The sequence below is a fragment of the Macaca thibetana genome, chromosome 6, assembly GCF_024542745.1.
Source record: "Macaca thibetana thibetana isolate TM-01 chromosome 6, ASM2454274v1, whole genome shotgun sequence".
In the NCBI taxonomy this organism is placed as follows: Eukaryota; Metazoa; Chordata; class Mammalia; order Primates; family Cercopithecidae; genus Macaca; species Macaca thibetana.
The window spans coordinates 46,255,110-46,276,799 of record NC_065583.1 but is presented as its reverse complement, the minus strand read 5'-3'; the positions used below and the strand labels follow the sequence as shown (position 1 = coordinate 46,276,799).

Genomic DNA, 21,690 nt, shown 5'->3' with positions numbered 1-21,690 from the left:
AACATGCCAGCGTCTCTCAGGTCTCTATGCCAGTGCGACACCTGGCTGCTGAGCCTCGGAGCTCTGTTCTGACTGCTGATGGCAAGGGCCTACTTACAAGTCCCACGGGTGCCTTGAACTCTTCTGGGTCTCTCAGCCTCATCAGTGTCATTGTCATGCACCAAGCTAGCCAAACAGCAGTCAACCTGGCCCCGACTTCTCGGCCCACCCCACAGCACCCAAGCATTAGCCAAGCTCTGCTGAACCGCCTGCAGAACGTCTCAAGCCTCTTCTCATCACCCTCCCTGCGCTGGTTCAGCCTCTTTACTTCTGACCTATTCTCACTGCACCAGTCTTAATCCGTGGACACCAGAAGCAGCTCTGCCTACTCTGAAGATTCCCCATCAGCCTGAGCTTCTGAGCTAGCCACAAACAGCATCCTTCAGCTACTTTTGGTGGCACTGCTTCCTGTCACCCCTGCCCTGGTTCACATGGCCACCCCTGACTTCTTGAGCCTGTCACACTGTGTTAAGGATGTCTCTGAACATGCAGTTCTCCTGTCTGGAATGCCCTTTGTCCTCTTGTCAACTTGCTGAACTGACACTCACAGCCTCCCTCTGCCATGGAGGCTTTGTGGACATGACCACAGCCTGGAATTGCTCACTGTTCCATGTTCCCATAGTATATATATCCCAGCACATGCCTCTCCAACTTGACTGAACTGCAAGCCACTTGATGTGAGGCACTGTAGTCAACTCATCCCAAGAAAGGTCTGAAATATCACAGCTCCTCCAGTGCCACCCTGCTGGCAGAAGAACATCTTCACTTCTCATTCTGAATCAGGCTCCTGTCCAATAAAGCAGCCTCAAGTCTGTCTCCCCAACAACGGGGTTGTCTTGCAGAGATTCTGTACTTTACCCCTCCCCATATTCTTTCTGCACTTCTAACTATAGTTCCCCAAGCTGCAGCCACAGCTATGAAAGAATTCTGACTAAGCCATGAAGCCTTATGACATCCAGCAACGTGTGGTGGTTTCAAAACACCCTTTTGAAAATCAACTCACAGTTGTGCAGTCTCCAGGTAAACCCATGAATGTGCCAGGTCCATCCTGCTCTTCAGAGGTTTATGCAGGTGTGGGCAGCTCCAGTCAGGCACCCATGACGGGGAGAGTGACTGTGAGGCTAATGGCAATTGAGCATTATGATTAATAACTAGAAGTCCAAAGCCAGACTGACCTGATTATAACCATGGCTCTGCCACTTACTGGCTGTGCATTTTTGAGCAAGTGATTTAACCCCTCTGAACCTATTTTCTTATCTTTCAAGTGGAGATGATGCTAGTAAGGGCCTCAAAGGGTTGGTGGCAGAAGTGAATCAAAGCATCCATGTAAGGGCCTGACACTCACTCACTGGGCAAGTTCTCAGTAGTTAACAAAAACAACAATGTGTATAAGATTAAAAAAAGGCCATCTTCTTGCAGAACAGATCTTGGACGTTTCACTGAAGATACTGCTAGCTTCTGTAACAGTAAGTCTCTACAACTTATTTCTCACTCCTGAAAAATCCAAAATGGGTTTCCATGATTGGCTGGTGTTTCTTCTCCACCTAGCGATTCATGGATCCAGATGCCTCCCATCTTGTGACTCTCATATTTTCAATGCGTGATTCCCAGGGTTGCCATGGAAAGAAAAAGACCATGGATCATAACCTACGAGGGTTTTAAGGGGCCAGGCCTGAGAGTGGGGCACATCACTTCTGACTATGATCCATCAACTAGAACTTAGTCATGTGCCCACAACTAATTGCAAGAGAGGTTGGGAAATGTACTCTGGCTATTTACTCAGGAGAAAGGAGGAAACAGCCACTCTCTGTCACATGACAAACCAATCTGAATGCTGACCCTAACCCCAGAATGAGTTACCAGCCAAAACCTATTAGGCCCTGTTTGACCCATGTTCTGCATCCAGCCTTGTTTGAGAAACAGACAGCCCTACATCATAGACAAAGCAGCTTCCTAAGGACTCGGCGTCTCTGCAGGGCAGTGAAGCTGGTCACGGGAGAACAGTTACACTATCCGGTCAAACTGACAAAGATGTGTTCTTCCGTCCTTCAGTAAACCAGGAGCCTTCACTCATGGTTCTGCATGCTTTGAAGACAATGATAGGACCTCAGGCAACTGTGTCTGTTCATCATTGCATGTTAGCTTGATTGCCCTTTTGGCTGTTATCAGCCTAGAAAATGAAGGTTCTGTGATTGATCCTGAAGGGATCTCTGTGGTCTTTATCTCTGCAACTCCTCCAATTATATATCAATCACAATAAACATTAACCTTGTTCATAAAACCTCAAAGCCTACCCAAAGACAAACTTTTGTAGAGGAGCTATACGGAGAGATGAGTCAGGCTAGAGTGAGAAGCAAGAGAATCTGACCGCAGGCCCCTCAGCAATCGAGATGCGACTGGAGCAACACAGTCTGTTCTTGGCGCACAGGACTAATTAGAAGGCTGGCTATGTAGACCACATGAATAAGGTGGACATGAGAACAAGCTGTGCACCACTAGGAGGGGCAGTAGGGGCAAGGAACCAAAGTGCCATGGAGGCCCTGCCACACCCTCCTATCCCTCCCCAGCAGGCATCCTAACAGGCTGCTCCCTGCACTGCAGACCACCTCCACTCCCACTGGCACCTTCAGCACACCCAGGACGCTCAGTCTGGACTCTCTACCCCTCTGTCTGGAGTAATCCTGCCTAGTGGTCCCAATGCCTTCTCTGGCAATGATCCATCAACGTGCTCCCTCTTCTGCATTCCTGCCAGGGCCATGCCTTCTGTCAGTCACAGTCTAGTTTGGGGAAGTTGCATGTCCAGACTCCAATCTTGTGCACAGGCCCTGTTGACCTCCAACACATCTCTCTATTTGCAACAACCAGAGATCCACCAGGATAAATCTCTCCCTCCCAGTACCCTCAATGGATGTGTCAGCTGCAGACCCAGGGCCCAGCTAAAAGTGCCTTACAATCTCCCTCAGCCTGCCCCTATTCTTTAATATACTCAATTATTTTTCTTAGTCTTATGTACAGTACTCTGCAAATGCAGTTTCCAACCCTTCCTTCCATCATGATTGCCAGTCACTCTAGATCCCACTTACACATAAATTCTGAAACCAGCATTCTTAGCACTCAGTACATGGTATCATCATTGCCTGTTTACCTGTCTGTCTTGATGAAATGAACCAATTTGCTCTACTCACTACTGTATCTCCAAGCACCCACCACCCTGCCTGGCACCTGGTAAACACTCGAATGCCGGCTACGAGGTAGCTGATTAGTTGGCACTGACAGTGGATGGGGAGAAAGGAGAGGGCAGCATTTCCAAAGGCCACAGGACACGGAGCTATGGCCGGTGGGACACCAATCAGAGACCTTCTCTTGGACCATTCATGTACATACACCTGGCAAAATCCCCATAGGAGCCCAGACACTCAAAATTCAGGGAGCTTGTAGAGCTACCTTGGGGATTCTCAGGAAAGGAACACTCCAACTGCCCTGATAGCTGGGCATAAGCCACACAGACGCCTTATGACTCTGTGACAGTTCTATGGTTCCAGTGACCTCTCCTCCTGCTTCTGGCTCAGTACCATAGACTGCAGGAAAATACCTTCCTCACATCTGTAAGAGATTGACTCCTGTTAAAGCTACAGCACAGAAACCCCTTAAACAATCAGGACACTCATGAAGCCACTGGAATAGTCAATCATGAAGTCTTTTATTATCTAAGCAATGAATACATGCCTATTGATCCCGTGTAATATTGATTAGAACTGCTGGGGAGCTGCTAGTCAAAGAGCCCTATCTCCAGCCCCGGAGGATAGAGGAGTCTGAGCTATCAGTACTTAAATAACTGCTGATGAGGAATAACCATCCCATCCATTCTGGCAGCTGGATAAATGCCCACATATCCACATGCATTTGTCACCTTCCCATCAACTCCAATCACAAAGGCAAACCTGAGACACTTAATTCTGAAGGACAGGACACTAATCCTGTTTACGGCATTCTCTTCCCTCTTCTAACACACCAAATGATTCACAGTGTCACCCGCTGTCATGTCCCCAGAGGCATGTGGATATACTAGACAACCATTGCTCACAGAGCTGGGGTTCACAAGCTGCACTCTGATTGGCTTGGATCAGAGACCTGTTCTTGTATGCTAGCCAATCAGGAAAAATATCTCTCTCCATTCATAAAACACCATATCAAAAAGTGGGCCAGATGATTAAAGAACCTACAGTCCACTCTCAGTGAACTATGGGATTGCAAACAGAAGGGAGAGACCAACCGAGATGGTAAATAAATCGTAAACCATGCATTTTGTTCCAGCAGATGTGTCTTACTCCTGTTATGTTTTCAGTGGCAGGAAGAAACAAAACACAAACACAAGTGTCACTCACCACAAGCAAGAAACAGTTTTGGGGAAGCTAGTCGGGGGTTGAAATGTCACCACTGCAAAACCATTCTGTGACCTGCTTCCCCAGATGCACTGAAGGAACTGTGCAGCTTGTTACATTTTAACAGCAAGTTATCGCCTGCCTGCTTTACAAAAAAACTTTCCGACATACTCCTCTCTCTTTTAAAGGTTGTGCCAAACTCTAAGATAACCAATCTAATGGAAGGTCATTTAGAGAAAAGTTAAAGTGTGGGCTTCAGAGAACAGGACTCTGATGAGGCTTAGTACGTAGAATCCACTCATCATTTTTTGAGTAGACGTGTTCCCAATAAGAATAAAAAGAACACCTGATCCTGTCTCTCTCCTGCTCAGAACCTTTCAGTTGCTTTTAGGATAAAGTGTGGGTCTGACCAGAATCCTTTGTGATTTGTCCTGTTTGTCCCTCCCTGAAGCCTCACCTGACTACGCACCAGGACTCAGCCATCCCAAGCCTCTGGCAGTTCCCCACATAACCTCTGTTCTTTTCTTCTAAGATGCACACATGTGGTTCCCTAGGCCTCAAACACCTGTCCCCATCTGCCCTCCTTTGCCCAACCAACTTGACCTTTCCATGCCAGATAAGGGCTCACTCCTGGCTAGGTTACTGCCCCTGCCGGGGGCTACTTGCGGCCTTCTGCACTGACTTTACAACAGCTACTTGCCTGCCTTCTCCCAATGTCAGCTCCCCCAGGGTAGGGGCTAGGCATTTCTTAATCACAGCTGTGTCCCCAGTGCCTGAACAGGAGCTGATTCTCAGGAAATCTTTATGGAAAGACTCTGAGACACTGACCTGACAGGTTTGGTCCAAGCAAACAAGCTATACAACTCTTTGGAATGAAGAGTTGACTCACTCAGGCTCACTTGTAAGTGCTGAGGCAGGGCCCAACATAACTCTAAACCTACAGAATGTGGGAAGGACCCACAGATGTGGGCCCCACTCACTCCTGCCCCTTCCCAGCCCATGTTCTAGCAGTGGGGCTCTGAAAAGCCTGTCACAAATCCTTGGGGACACTCGAATAAGAACCAGAGGCTGTTGCAATTCTGATGAACACCACATATAGAGTCTTGTTGGGTTCTTCAGCTTGAGGTTTTCAGTTTATGCTTTTATTTAAATAATTCTCCTTTAGGTGACTTGGGGCCGCATTAGCTCTGAAGGCAGGTCCCAGAACACATGCACTCTGAGGTTCTCAATGGGGAAGGAATGCGAAACGCTCCTCAAGTTCTCCTCTCTCAGGGACCAGAAGAAACAGCAGATGGAGATGTGCCACTCCCTGACATTGGCCCATTTGGTAAAAACTAAACCAGTGGCATGGTTGTATATTAGAATGTCACATGTGAAGTTCCAGAAAATCCTCAAAGTTTAATAAAATGTGAGTTAAATTGTGCCTCCTTCTAAAGGCCTGCCTCAAACAATTTTCATTGACACAACCCTCTTAAGGCCTCATCTAGGGATCAGCATTGACAATGGTAACAGATCAAAACCAAAGAACAGACTGGAAAGATTTATTTCTCCTTGTAAAACTAGAAGGGGGAAGAATTTGAAGTCTTTCAAGAGTTTTGTTGTTGTGTTTAAGAAAAAATAAGTTTAAAAACATACTCATCCTCATCGGAGAGTCTCTTGTGCAAGACTGAGATGCTGCTGCCCAACTCTAGTTAAATGTGTACAAGGGATATTAATTTCAGTTGCAGGCGTGAGGTGTCCATTTCAGAGTTAACACCTCTGACAGCAGGCTAGTAGCCCAAAGGTGGCCTGCAGTAGGTGAATTCCACCTAATTTACAACTCGGAGTCTCCCATTCAAACCTAAGACTGTTAAAAAATGCCGACTCTCCGGAGCAGGGAGCTTTGGAACAAAGCACTTCCCTCACCCCCCACTTAAACGGTAAAACCTCAAACCACAAAGGTGGAAGAAAAGAGGGAAGTGCCCCCTCTAATTGTCTATTCTTACGTGCTGTTTACTGGGTCATTAAAATCTTACAAGGCCTTTATAGTCACTGTAATTGTTGAATTCAAGGTTTGTATCAGTTGTTTGTACAGAAGTCTCTCACTTTGAAACTCAGAAACATTTCCCCTAACATCTTGTCTAAAAGAACCTTTCAAGCAATGTACTGACCAGCTGCTTGAGTGATCTGTGGCCCCTGCAGGAGTGGGGGTGGGGAGCGCCATGTCGCACACCTGTTGTCAGGTGACACTGCCAGCAGCATCCTGCGCACTCACCTCCCCACTCCACCCCACCCCCAGCGAGGCTCTTTCCTGCTGGCCTTCTCCACCCGGGGAAGCCCACAGCCTTCCGGAGTTACCTTTAAAAAAAAAAAAAAAAGCAAACCCTTCCTACCACAAAGCAAACAAAAGGTTGATACCAAGACAATCGGGAGCAGCGGGGGTTCCCGTGGCCCCTCTCCAGCCCACCCTTGGACCACTCCCCGACCCGGTTCCCAGCTCCAGCCCGGCTTCAGTCCCGCGAGTAGCCCCGCTCTCCCCTCCCTGCAGATAGCGAGCCAGACGCCTACACCTCGGTCCCCCGGGGCTCAGGCCCGACTTATTGTGCCGGGGCCGGCAACTCGCGGGCCGGCGGGGGCCTCACCAAGTACAACTCCGCTCACAGCAGCTCCCGGGCGCCCAGGCCCAGGCTGCCCAGCCAGCGCCGCGGGGCCGCCTGCGGCCTCAGGCCTGGCCGGTGAGCCCGCCCCAGGAAGGGTCACCAGGGGAGGCGCCAGCACTGCCTTTTTCCCACAAAAGCGCACAGGAGCGGGCAGGGGATGCATTTCGAAGAGAAGTTGGTTTCCGGGTTTGTTTCTTGAACAAAACCAAAGGGAATCCCGCGCGGCCCGACAGGGCCTGGGAGGGCGTCGTGCACGCGCGAGGACCCGGCGTGGGCCACACCGAACCCGGCGGCCCGAGCCCGGCCGAGCACCACACCGGTGCGCGCCAGGCCGGGCCGCTCCCGGGCACCCGCGGCCGGACCCGAGCGGCGGAGACAGGGAGTGCGGCAAGGGGCCCGCGCGGCACTTACGCGGCGGCTCGGTGGCGGCGGCGGCGGCAGCTGAAAGATGTCTCGGCCTGAGCCCTCCTGGCCGCTCGCGCCTTTTCTCTCCGCGCTCCTCGCTGGCCCGCCCGCCTCTTTGCTTCCCGCCCGCGCGGCCCGCGCTCTCCCCCTCCGCCCGGCGCCGCTGCCGAGTGAACTGGAACCAGTCCTCGCGGCCGGCTTCCCACAATGCACAGCGCGCCGCTCGTCACATCCCTTCGCTGCCCCGAGCTTACGGCCTCCGCGCCCGCGCCGCCTAGCGCCCCGGCCTTGACCCCGGGCCCGCGCCCTGCCAGCTGACGCCGGCCGCTCTGCGCCCAGGGACCAGCCCGCGCCCCGGACACGAGGTCCGACCCGTGACCCCGGCGTCGCCCAGAACCCAGTCCTTGGGAAGGGCCAGGACCGCCGGAGAGGCGCTTCTCCAGGGCGCGTCCCAGCCTCTGCATCTCGAGTGAGCGCCTACTGTGTGCCTGGCTCTGAGCACGGGACTGTTGTCGCCACGGCATCCTTAGGAACCTTCTCACCAATCCAGTGGGAAGGCACAATGGCTGTTACCAGCGATCGCTCTTCCCTCCCTAGCCAATGCCAACTCCCCCACCCCCCGCCTCAGAGGCCTCGCTGTCTTTAGATACAGGCCACCCCCAAGCCCTTGTCTGCCCCAAGGTCAATTACTGCGCACCCGGCTCCCCTGGGGTCCTTCAGCTAATCCCCTCACCCCAAGGCTGGATCCTGCCTTGCACGTGGAAGCGGTTAGCTACTTGGCTTCAGCAAAAGTTCACTTTCAGACCCAAGTTGGGAATTACTAATATAAACAGTGATTCCTTATCATCACACGCGTTTTTTAAAAACTGCGGACAGGCCGAAAGAGGAGGGCCCGCCACAAAGCCCTCTACGTCTTCCTAAATTGGTTTATCGCCTGAAGGCATTGGTGCCCCATCCCGGGTACTTAAATGGGGGCCTTCCCTCTACTCCCCTCCCTCCAAAGTGTGGAGCGGGAAGCCACTTCTCCATCCAGCTGTGAACTAAATTTGGGTAATAATACACATCCCTCAGGGTTGATGTGAAGTTTAAAGTGCCGCCACTGGGGATTATGCAGGTAATTAGAGACCCCACCCCCAACCCCAGTCCTCAGGCTGCGCGGGAATCGCAGCGGCAGTAACCTCCACCTCACCGGAATGCTTTACTCGTTACTGTAAGAGTTTGCAAAACAATGTCCAATACCTGCCATTCATGCATTCGTTAATTCAGTTAAGCACTGAGAACGTATTTTATGTCATGCAGCAATTTGGGTGCTGGATATGAAACAGCCAAGAGAACAGGCAGAAGTCTCTGCCCTCCTGGGGTTTGCATTCTAGTGGGGGAAGGAAAGACAAACGGGAGAATGTGTCAGAGGGTCTCCATGCGGTGGAGCAAAATAAGGCGGAGAAGGGGAATAGGAAGTGTGAGATAAGAGTGAGGCTCAAATATAAGAGAAGGCCTCTCTGAGAATGTAACATTTAAAGCAAAGGCCTGAAGAAATTGAGAGAGCAAGCCATGTGGATGTCTGGGGAAGAACTGCCCCAAGCATGAGGAATAGCAAGTGCAAAGGCTAGGAGCGTGTCCGAAATAGTCGAGACACAGCGAGTGTGAGGTTGGAGTAGAATGGGTGAAGGGGAAAGTAACAGGAGATGAAGCTGGAAAAATGATGCTTATGATGCTTCTGGTCCCAAAACAAAGCGTTATGGATGTATGAGGATTTCCCAAGGAAGGGATGTCAGGAAAGGTGCAGAGACCCTCCCGCACACCACACCTTGTTGTTCCATCCTTCTCTGTGTCTTTGGGCAAGGATTCTCCGTTCTGCGGGGACCACCAGGTGAAATTAAAGTCTACAGTCCTCCAAGAGCTGATCTGGGGCCGGCCCCACCTCCACGCCCCTCCACAGCGTGCCTTTCTCATAGAACACTCTAGGACCTTTGTCCTCTGGAGCTGTTCAGTGCAGCAGCTCTGACCTCATCCTTCTCCAGAAACCTCCACCTTCTCTCCCCTCTCTCTTCCTGCGCTTTGTGTGTCCTGTTCTTCCACTTCAGTGACCTGTCTCCTCCCCTAATCTGGCTCAGAGAGGTGTACCAACTGCTGCTGCTGCTATTACTTCTTCTTCTTTTAAAGGTTATTTTTTCCAATTAGAAAATAAAGCTATGCTCACTCTGAAAACATGAAAAATAAAAATGCTCAAAAAATAAAACTCACTCTACGTTCATTGCTAGGAGAGAACAGGCTGCTCCCATTGCAGCCTTTTTATCTATATACACTTAATATTAAACATATAGAGTTTCTACTCCATTTAGTGCACCTGCATTTTAAACTTAATGGTTCCTTATGAACATTTTACTGGGTAGTTGTTCTACAATAACATTACTGCAACTGTTTGGGTTTCCCACGACCCTCTTAAAAATTTTTGAGAACCCTGAAGAGCTTTTGTCTTATAGGTTACATCTATCAATATTTGCTTTATTAGAAATAAAAACTGAGAAAAAGTAAATGTTTATTAATTTATTTTTAAAATGTTAACATGAAAAGAAGTTATATTACATAAATAATGTATTTTAGGAAAATAATTATATTTTCCAAACAAAAATAATTAGTGGGAAGAGTGACATTGTTTTACAGAGTTGCATGGTTCTTGAACATCTGGTGTAATAGGAGGCTGGCTTCATGCCTCCTCCTACATTCAGTCGGTCACTATATGTTGTTTTGTTTGAAGTATGTGAAGAAAATTCAGCCTTATGTAGATATGTATATGGGAAAGAATAGAAGAATTTTTTTTTTTTTTTTTTTTTTTTTTTTTTTTTTTTTTAGACGGAGTCTCGCTCTGTCGCCCAGGCTGGAGTGCAGTGGCCAGATCTCAGCTCACTGCAAGCTCCGCCTCCCGGGTTTACAGCATTCTCCTGCCTCAGCCTCCGGAGTAGCTGGGACTACAGGCGCCCACCACCTCGCCCGGCTAGTTTTTTGTATTTTTTAGTAGAGACAGGGTTTCACCGGGTTAGCCAGGATGGTCTCGATCTCCTGACTTCGTGATCCACCCATCTCGGCCTCCCAAAGTGCTGGGATTACAGGCTTGAGCCACTGCGCCCGGCCAGAATAGAGGATTTTAATCGCCTTTTCAGACAATTACAGATGCTCTTCTTTCATACTACACCAAAATGTAAGAAGGAGTCGTTTCTTAAAGGTTAAGCGCAATGTAGAACCTGAAAAAAAAAATCGATAAATTTTTGAACTCAGTTAATACATTAAAATCCTTTGGCCTATTTTATATCTTGACTGGGTCCTTTAGCTATGCATGATTTGGTAAAATCATACATTGGTCATTTGGGAAATAGCAGTTCACTGATTTATATGAATCTTACAAATGTAAACACATTTCATTGTACAATATTAGAAAAATCACATCTATTAATAGCACCTCTGATCTCATGTGAAGGTTTTCGAGTATTGGGAAGTTGTCAAGCTCATAGTGGCAGATAGAGTTTCCCAAAATTGTAATTTCTGCTTGAAAGCTCAAGTTTATCACTGACAACATAATGTCACAGCGATTTTCCTAGAAGTGACAGGTTCATTTCATTCATTTTCAAGAAAATGTCTACCACAAACAAAGAACCACATTATGACTTTCATGGACCATAGGCATTTTTGCCTCCATGGGCCCCTTCCTCTACTAAAAAGACAACTGCACTGGTATAAAGACAAATACATTAATATCGTATATTAAAACTGTGCCTCGTGGAGCATTCAGCCCTACATACACCCAATTCTGAATACCCGTAGTTTGTCAGGTGTAGCTTCTCCATTAGAAACAGTACTCAGGCCCCTAGGACTTTATGGGTCCACAAAAATGTCTTAATTTCTTTTAAAATCAGAAGAAAATGAAGGTTAGTTCTTTTATATTGAAGAAAATATTTTAATATATAACGTTAATATATTTGTCTTTCTACAAACACAGTTGTAAAATATTTTTTTCTATTGTTTTATAGAAGAAGGGACTCATGAAGGTAAAAGTGCCTAGGGCCATGAAAGTGTAATGCAACCCTGCTGTCAGTCCTTGTTTCAAGAAAAACTGGTGTTCCCTGAGAAAAGCAGCTAGTTTAACTCACAGCTCAATCGCACACGTGCTTCTCCCCAAGGTGACCATCCTAACAGAAGTGCTTTATGCATACTTCCCATTTGGTCACATGGAATATTTTAAAATGTGTTCTAAAGGGTCAGATTTAATAAAATTAATACATTTTACTGTTTCATCAGGACATTCTTAAGTTAAACTGGCTCTTTTTTTGGCTGCGAGTGCTTGATAATAAATAATAAAATGATGATCAGTGCGGGATGATGCCATTGCTGATTTGTGGTAAGTCACCAGCAGTTTTATCCACTATTGTTCTTGCACCATTAGTGCAAAGATCAACACAGGGAAAAGCCAAATAATGTCTTAATGTTAACATGAGAATACTTGTGACTTTTTGTACCTCCAGAAAGGGTCTCAGTGACCTTCGGTGGTCTGCAGACTACATTTTGAGAACCACTGCTTCACAATATCCACAAGCTTGGCCATCGTTAATTTAAACAACTCCTTATTTTGTCTTCGTTCAGGCTGTTTCCAACTCTATTATAAAGGCATTATGAATATTTTTAAAGATTGGCCAGGTGCAGTGACCCACGCCTATTACCCCAGCACTCTGTCAGGCCAAGGTGGGCAAATCCCTTGAGGTCAGGAGTTTGAGACAAGCCTGGCTAACATGGTGAAACCCCATCTCTACTAAAAATACAAAAATTAGCTGGGCGTGGTATGCAGGCCAGTAACTGCAGCTGCTCAGGAAGCTAAGGCACGAGAATCGCTTGAACCCAGGAGGCGGAGGTTGCAGTGAGCCAAGACTGCACCACTGCACTCCAGCCTGGGTAACAGAGTAAGACTGTCTCAAAAAAAAAAAAAAAGATATATATTTGTGTACATCTGGTCGTTAAGGATAAGTTCTTAGAAGTGGAATTGTTGAATCAAACATCCTAATTTTAAAGCTTTAACACAGGCAGCCAAATGGCTCTCCAGAGAAACTGGGACAGTGTTTGGGCCAATAGGCAAGGCTGAGCATTCTGATTTCCCCAAAACCTTCTTGCCCTACCCTGAGTGTTCCCCAAGACCAATAATTTCTGAGAGTCAAACAATGGAGGTGTCACCATTTCTCTCAGTTTATCTTGACTTCCTTTGTCGAAGGACAGAGAGTAGGTCTCCTAATCTTTTGATCAACACATATCAAACCAAGAGGAGTGTGTGTACATGAGTTGGGGGAGCGAGGAAGGGGAGATCTGGAAACAAAGCCTCAGGCAAACCTTTCATGCTTCTCCCTCATCATCCTCTGTCCCCCACCAACAAACATATACTTTATTCCACCGAACAGATGCATTCGGCATCTTTGCAGGCTGAAGACTTTCTTCCTCACTTGATTACTGCAGGGATGGGTTCTTTCTCTTTGATCTACAACTGACGGCAACATCTGACACTTTTCCTTGTTTTCAACAACCCCTCCTGTCTTTGTTAAGCCCTTCTTTAAGGTAATGCCCTTCTTTAAGATAAGTACAGGTGAATAGTTACCCTTAATGAGGAATAACAAAGGGGCCATGGGAAACCATCCTAGAGAGTTTGTAGGAAGGGCTGTATTACCTCTTTTCATGCCTAGAGGCATCTCTGAATTTAAATATTTTTTCCCCTGGGGAGAGAACTGGATTGAAAATACAGGTTGAAGGATTTAGGATACCTATAGAGCAGTGAAAGTGTGCTCTGCAGACCACTATGGGGTCCCTGAGACCCTTTCATGTGGTCTGTGACCAAAACTATTTTCATAATAATATGAAAGCCTTATTTGCCTTTTTCACTGTGTTGACATTTGCACTGATGACACAAAAGCATTGGTGGGTAAACTGCTGGAGCCTTAGCATGAGTCAAGGCAGTGGCCCCAAACTGTACTAGCAGTCATAGAATTATTCACCTCATCACACAGACGCACACGCACACGCACACACACACACATACACCACAGAAAGAGAGCGTTAGTTTCACTTAAGAATTAAGAATGTCCTTGGGCCGAGGGCGGTGGCTCACGCCTGTAATCTCAGCACTTTGGGAGGCCGAGGCGGGCGGATCATGAGGTCAGGAGATCGAGACCATCCTGGCTAACGCGGGGAAACACCGTCTCTACTAAAAAATACAAAAATAGCTAGGCTTGGTGGCGGGCGCCTGTAGTCCCAGCTACTCGGGAGGCTGAGGCGGGAGAATGGCGTGAACCCGGGAGGCGTAGCTTGCAGTGAGCGGAGATCGGAGATCGCGCCACTGTTTTCCAGCCTGGGGGACAGAACAGGCTGCGTCTCAAAAAAAAAGGCAGACTCCGTCTCAAAAAAAAAAAAAACAAAACTTTTGCATGGAAAGAAGAACACCATTAAAAAGTCAAATGACAAACTGCAAGAAAACATTGGCAAAATATAGCACAGATAAAAACTATTGTCCTTGCCTTAGTCTTCGTGGGCTGCCATAACAAAATGCCATAGATTGGGTGGCTTAAACAATAGGAATTAATTTTCTCACAGTTATGGAGGCTTGAAAGTCCAAGATCAATGTTCCAACAGTGTTTGGTTTCTGGAAAGGGCTTTCTTCCTTTCCTCCTGGCTTGTAGACAACTGCTTGGTCCTCACATAGCCTTTTTTCCATGGGTGTGTGTGGGTTTATTGGGGGCTAGAAAGAGCATTCTTTGATGTCACTTCTTATAAAGACACTAATTGTATTGGATTAGGGCCCCATCCTTATGATCTCATTTAAACTTAGTTACCTTCTAAAGGTTCCATCTCCAATTACTATCACACTAGAGGTTAGAGCTTCAACATATGAATCTGGGGGAGACAGAATTTAGTTCACAGCACTCCCTAATATCTTCTGGCCAGGCAGGGTGGCTTATGCCTGTAATCTCAGCACTTTGGGAGGGCAGATAGCATGGACAGATAGCTTGAGCCCAGGATTTCAAGATCAGCCTGGGCGACATGGTGAAACACCATCTCTACAAAAAATACAAAAATTAACTGGGTGGTGGCATGTGCCTGTAGTCCCAGCTACTTGGAAGGCTGAGGTGGGAGGATGCTTGAGCCAGGGAGGCTGAGGTTGCAGTGAACTGAGGTCATGCCACTGCACTCCAGCCTGGGCAGCAGAGCCAGGCCCTATCTCAAAAAACAAAACAAAACAAAAAAACTTCTGAAAATTAATTAACATCTTATTGAAAGATATCCAGAAGATATGAACAACTAATAGGAAGACATATAAAATGGTACTTAAAATATGGAAAGATATTCAACTTCATTCATAAGAGAAATGCAAACAGAACCACACATAGAAACCGTTCCTTACCTACCAGACTGGCAAAAGTTCAAAAGCTTGAAACTACATTGGCAAAGCTGTAGTAAACAGGCTGTCTCTCTAACACGTGACTGGTAGAAATACAAACTGTTTCAACTCTATGGAGGGAAATTTGACAATATTTAATAAAAGTTATCTTTGCATTTATCCTTAACCAAGTAATTATGCTTTTAGAACTTATCCTGAAGATACATCACCAATGATACAAAAATACATATGTATAAGGTTATTCATTGCCTCATTATTGGTAATTACAAAATATTAACAGCTACATAAGTGTACAGGCATAGGAAATTAATTGAATAAACTATGTTATAATGCATAAAATGAATACTATATGCTGTAAAAAAGAACGGCGAAGATCTCTGTAAACTGATATGAAGTAAATTCCAAGAGATATTGTTAAGTGAAAAAAGCAAAGTGCAAATGAGAGTATGCTACATTTTGTGTAAGAAAAAAGGGAAATTAAGAAAACATACATATGTATGTTTTTACAACTAGAAACACGGGAAGGATAAACTATAAAACAATGACAATAGTTAGCTATAAGAAGTGAGGGGCAGAAAGAATAAGGAAGAAAATGACACTTATAAGTATACTTATCTGAGTATAGTCTTTTGTATACTTTTGACTTTCAGAAATGTGTTAATGTTCTACATATTGAAAAACTAAAATTACATCTATAAGAAGGAGCAGGGAGAAAATTCATAGAACATAAAACAAATTAAAACCAGTGAATCTAATTGTGTTTCAAATGAATGTCATAATCCCACTACAAGGGAGAAAAAGAAATAATTCAAGAAATTTATGACCACAGTATTTGATACTCTCAGCCTATGGTGGGGAAGAGGGACAGGGAGGAATTACAAACACATCCTAAGGGTTTTTTTTTTTTCAGTTTGTTATTTGTAGTGGCATGGGGAAATCCATTCTAAAATAATTTTGGATGTATTATAGGCTTTAGCAAATGAGTAAATGTGCTGATGTTATCAAGAGCCAGATTTCTCCCTGTGGAAGAAGAGACATACAACCATGGAACGGAGGAAGGCAAGAAAGTACCACTTAGGGATGTACTGGAATCAGAAGTAATGATGTGAACTCATGATTTTTAAAATAAGTATATACAAATATGTATGTATATATGTGCACATGTATGTACATACATATGTATGTGTATGTGTATGTGTATGTGTATATACATGCATGCATTTCCTAGCTCTGTCTGCTGAAAGGGCCAAGAACGAAAGACATCCCTGCAGCAAGAAGCACATCTACTATTCAAATGATCTATTCTTGTGTAAATTTTGGTTAATTGTGTTTTTCTAGGAATTCATTCATTTCAACTGAATTTTCAAACTTAATGACATTAAATTACTAATAATATTACATAATTCTTCTTTCACGTTCATTAGTCTGTTGTTATAGGTCTTTCTTTTTTTAATTTCTGACACATTTTTTGTGTCTTTTCTATTTTTTTTCTCTTGATCAGTTTTGCCATGCCACTCACTTTGTGAGTCTGTTCAAAGAATCAACTTTGTTGATCATCTTTATCGTGCTTGTTTCTTCATTCATCAATTTCTATTATTTTATTTGTTACCTATTTCTTTTTACTTTGGAGGGGTTAATTTTTTCAACTTTTTATGGAAGTATAATACACATGCAGAAAAGTGCACAAATTCTAAGCGTGTGTAGCTCCATGAGTTTTTCACAAGGTGAATATACCTGTGTAAATAGCACCTAGATCAAGAGACAGAATATTATCAGCATCCTAGAATCTCCTCCTCTGTACCCTCTTTCAGTTTCCAGCCCCTAAAATAGATATTATTCTGAAGTTTAACGCCAAAGTTTCATTTTGCCTGTTTTGAACTTTCCATGAACGGAGTCATGCAATATGTACTCTTGTGTGTCTGGCTTCTTTTGCTTAACCTGTTATCTTTGAGTTTCATTCATGCTGTTCTATGTAGCAGTAATTCACTCTTTTTTTGTTGTTGTTAAGTAATATTATATTGTTCTAGTGTCTTTCTGTCTTTATTTTTGATGCGGTCCAATTTATCAATTTTTCCTTTTATGGATTATTATTTTAGTCATAGTAGGAATTATTTGCCTACCCAAAGATTTTTCTCCTTTTTCTTTTTTCTTTCTTTTATTTATTTATTTACTTTTTTTTTGAGACAGGGTCTTCATCTGCAGCACAGGCTGGAGTGCAATGACATGATCTCCACTTACTGTAGCTTCCGCCTCCTGGGTTCAAGTGATTCTCGTGCCTCAACCTCCTGTGTAGCTGGGACTACAGGTGCATGCCACCACACCCGGCTAATTTTATTTTGTATTTTTCGCAGAGACAAGGGTTTCTCTGTGTTGGCCAGGTGGGCTTCAAACTCCTGGCCTCAAGTGATACACCTGCCTCGGCATCCTAAAGTGCTGGGATTACAGGTGTAAGGCACTGCACTCAGCCACGTGTTTTACATTTAAGTCCAGAATCCACTTTAAATTAATTTCTGTATGAAGTGTGAGGCTTAGAGCAAGATTTTTTTTCTTTCCTATTTTATTTTCTCCTGTGTATGTCTATTTGCTTGAGTACCATTTGCCGAAAAGGCTATCCTCCATTGTATTGGTTTTGCACCTTTGTCAAAAACGAGTTAAGCATATTGCTATGGGTCTATTTCTGAGTTCTCTATTCTGTTCCATTGGCCCATGTCCCTCTGGCAATATCAGTCCATGTCTTCATTACTGGAGCTATATGTTAGGCCTTAATACCAGGAGAATGGTTACTTCTGCTTTGTTCTTTTTTGTGAAGATTGTCTTAGCTATTTTAGAACCTATTCGTTTCTATATAAATTTTAGAATAAGCTTGTCTATATCTACAAAAAACCCTTGGGATTTTGATAGAAATTTCATTAAATCTATAGATCAGTTTTGGAGTAATGGACATCTTTACTATGTTTGGTCTTCTGATCCATGGACACAGTATATCTCCCCATTTATTTAGGCATTCTTTGGTTCTTTTATCAGCTAACTGTTTTTTGATAAATAGAAATTTCTAGATTTAATGTAGTCCATCCAATTTATTAGTTTTTTTTATGATTAACACATTTTGTGTGCTGTTTAAGAAATCTTTGCCTAACCTCTATCAGTCATCAATCGTTAAGTAGGATAAGTAGGTCATGGCAACCCAACATTCTTACTGTGACAACTAGAAAAAGCTGTGTACTTTTAAAAAAGGGATCAAAGTGCTCTGGAAGCAACAAGTACAATATGAATTTAAATTGCAGAGGGGGTGAATTGATGATCACTAGCAGCTTCCTTCCCTAGGGGCCTTTTCCGAGTATAGGCTCAGACTGAGGTTTGGATCTAACTCATTCAGAGAGACTCTGTTGAAGGAATAGAACCCAGCAAGGCTTTTGGTGGCTGCACAGGATTTAAATGATAGATTGGAGACTTGCAGAGCCCCCAGACATGTTTGCATTTTCCATAGAACACTTGGTAAGTTCTGAGGCTTGTGTGTAGGAGGCTGAGAAGTCCAGCAGAGTGTTTCTAACAGGCAAAATACAATTTCCTGTAGTTTGATGCTCAAGAGACAAAGTCCTGCTAGAGGCAGAGATCCTGTCTCAAAAACCCACCAAGTCTAAAAAGGCTTCACGACATTTGTCAGATTTTGCAGTTGTATGGAGCATGAGGATACAAAATTAAGCTCAACACTTTCAAAGAGCTGAAATGAATTTCCCACAGTCTTTCAGGGGTAAGACAACAGAGACCCTCTAGATCTCAATGAAAAACATAGGTAAAACTTACTTATTTTGACAGAGTCATAATAGTGATTTATTTGGGGGTAATTGGAAGGGATCATGAAGGATCTTGCTGGGTATATGAAAACTGTCACCAATTTTTTAAGACTTGTGTACTTTACTGTATATAAGTTATAGCTCAATCAAAAAATAAAAACATTATTTAAAAAGAAAGCAGAAAAACTTATCTTTCACACTTTGCAATCCATCTGGAATACAAAAATATGATACAAGATACCATTTTTCTAATTTTTCCAGCACCAGCTAATGAATAATTATACTTTCCCCACTGCACCATAGTGTCATCAATCAAGTGACCATGGATTTGTGCCCAGACTCTCTACTTGTCTTAGTTTGCCTGGACCGTCATAACAAAACATAAACTAGGTGGCTTAAACAACAGAAATTTATTTCTCACACTTCTGGAGGCTGGGAAATACCAGATCAAGATGTCAGCTTATTCTGTTTCTGTTGAGGGCTCTCTTTCTGGCTTGAAATAAAATTGTTCAGATACTCTCATCCTTTTAATACAACATTTGTAGTGCTGTCTTCCTTGTCGTTACTGGTACTGATAATCTGGGACTTCTCTCTTTTGTCTCAATTGATATTTCTAAGGGTTTATCAGGTTTTCAAAGAACCTACTTTTGGCTTTATTTAACTTATCTATTAAAGTTTTTCTACTTAATTAAATTTCAGCTCCTCTTTCCTTCTTTCTACTTTCATTGGATTTAACACACTGTTCTTTTTACATCTTATTAAGATACAAGCTTAGGTAATTGATCTTTTTTATTTTCTAGTATATGTAGTTAGAATTATAAATTTTTGTCTGATTTTATTGTATTCTATAAGTTTTGATATATAGCATCTTCACTATTATTAAGTTCATAATATTTTCTCATTCAGTTGTAATCTCTTCTTTAAACTATAGATTATTTTTGAAGTACATGTTTGATTTTTAGACATGAGGATTTTGCTATTTACTTCTAGCTTAATTCAGTTGTACTCAGAGATTATACTATGGATGCTCGTAAACACTAATATTGTTGAGCCTCTTTTTGGTTCAACTCATGGACCTATTTTGTCATAAATTTTATGTGCACTTGAAAATAATGTAAATTCTATCATTGTTGGCTGCAATGATTTATATATGTCAATTAGCTCTAGTTTTTTTAAATTGTGTTTTTCAAACTTTGAATGTCCTTACTGATTTCTTTTTTTGTCTAGTTATTCTATCAGGTTTTGAGAATAGTGTGTTAAAGTCTTCCATTGTGACTGTTGGCTTGTCTATTCCTCCTCGGGTTCTGTCAGTTTTGCTTTAATATATATTGAAACCATATTATTAATTATATACTGGGTTCTATCTGTTTTGGTTTTATATATACTGAAATCATATTATTAATTATATACTGGGTTCTGTCTGTTTTGGTTTTATATATACCGAAATCATATTATTAATTATATACTACTATATATAATATATGTGTGTGGCATATTCCTAGTGAATTGATCTTCTTATCATTAAGAAATTTTCCTTTTTAGTTTTGATAATGTTTCTTGAAATTGATTTGGTCTGATGTCAGTATTGTTATATCAGCTTTCTTTTAGGGTTTGTATGGTCTATTTTTCCAATCATTTGTTTTAAAACTTTTTGTGTCCTCATATTTAAAGTTTGTCTCTTGCAGTTGGATTAATATCGCCATCTTACCATATGATTTTTAATTGACCCACCTGTTTTGTTTTATTTATTATTTATTTATTTATTTAGAGACACAGTTTTGCTCTTGTTGCCCAGACTGGAGCGCAATGGCGCAATCTCAGCTCACTGCAACCTTTGCCTTCCAGGTTCAAGTGATTCTCCTGCCTCAGCCTCCCGAGTAGCTAGGATTACAGGCATGTGCCACCACGCCGGGCTAATTTTGTATTTTTAGTAGAGACAGGGTTTCGCCATATTGGGCAGGTTGGTCTCAAACTCCTGACCTTAGGTGATCTGCTTGCCTCTGCCACCCAAAGTGCTGGGATTACAGCCGTGAGCCACCAAACCCGGCCAACCCACCTGTTTTATATTCCTTTTTCTCATTTCTTGTCTTATTTTGGATTAATAAAATATTTTTAATATTCCAGTTCTTCTTTTGATTAGTTTGTTTTACAATATGTTACTATTCTTATAGTAGTTGTCTTACATATTAGAAGTTGCATCCTTAACAGTTACCAAAAAATAATAATTTCAACACTTTAGAATACTTACAATAAGTATTTAGAATATTTTAACTTCATTACGCTCCCAACTTTTGCATTGTTTTCGTGAATTCTAAATCTATATATATTTTAAATTCCATAAGACATTATTTAGGACTCTATTGCACAATTATATAAATTTATGTTTATCCACATATTTATACTTTTTAGTGCTCTTTATTCCCCCTTGTGTATGTATGTCTTTATGTGAATCATTTTTCTTTTTCCTGGAAAATTTACCATTAGTGTTTCCTTAAATAAAAGCTTGCAGGCAAATAATTCTCCTAGTTTTTGTTTGTCTGAAACTTCTTTATTTCACTTTTGTTAATAAGAAATTTATTACGGAAAAATTTAAACTTACACAAAATGAGGAGAACATAACTAACTCACATGTATTCATCTCCCAGCTACAATTCTCAAATTATGCAGTTCTTGCATCTCTATACTCCAACGGCTCCTCCACTTGATGATGCTGATAATGATGACTTTTAGCAGTTCTTTTATTTTAGGGTAAAATGTACATACATGAAAGTGCAGACATTTCAGCTGTATACTTTTGACAAATAGATGCACCACTTAATGCCTCCTGTGTCATGATACAGAACATTTTCATTACCTCAAAAAGTTCCCTTGAGTATCTTGTCAGTTAATTCCCATACCCAAAGGCATTTACTGTTTAATGTTTTTCACCTCAGATTGATTTTGCCTGTTTTAGAACTTCAAATATATGTAATTATACGTATGTTTCTTTTGCGCTCGGTTTTGTC

General features: G+C 43.1%; 2 protein-coding genes across 5 annotated transcripts in view; both read right to left on the bottom strand.

Annotated features, from left to right (window-relative positions):
* Positions 1–7,623, bottom strand: part of LOC126955997 (core histone macro-H2A.1) — a 65,452-nt gene extending 57,829 nt beyond the window's left edge. For all 4 annotated transcript variants that reach the window (XM_050792845.1, XM_050792847.1, XM_050792846.1 and 1 more), the window contains exon 1: positions 7,472–7,623. The gene's annotated coding sequence lies outside the window, so the exon portion shown is untranslated. The remainder of the gene's footprint in view (positions 1–7,471) is intronic.
* Positions 1–21,690, bottom strand: part of SAR1B (secretion associated Ras related GTPase 1B) — a 1,003,791-nt gene that overhangs the window by 795,045 nt on the left and 187,056 nt on the right. The gene's annotated exons all lie outside the window — the stretch shown is intronic.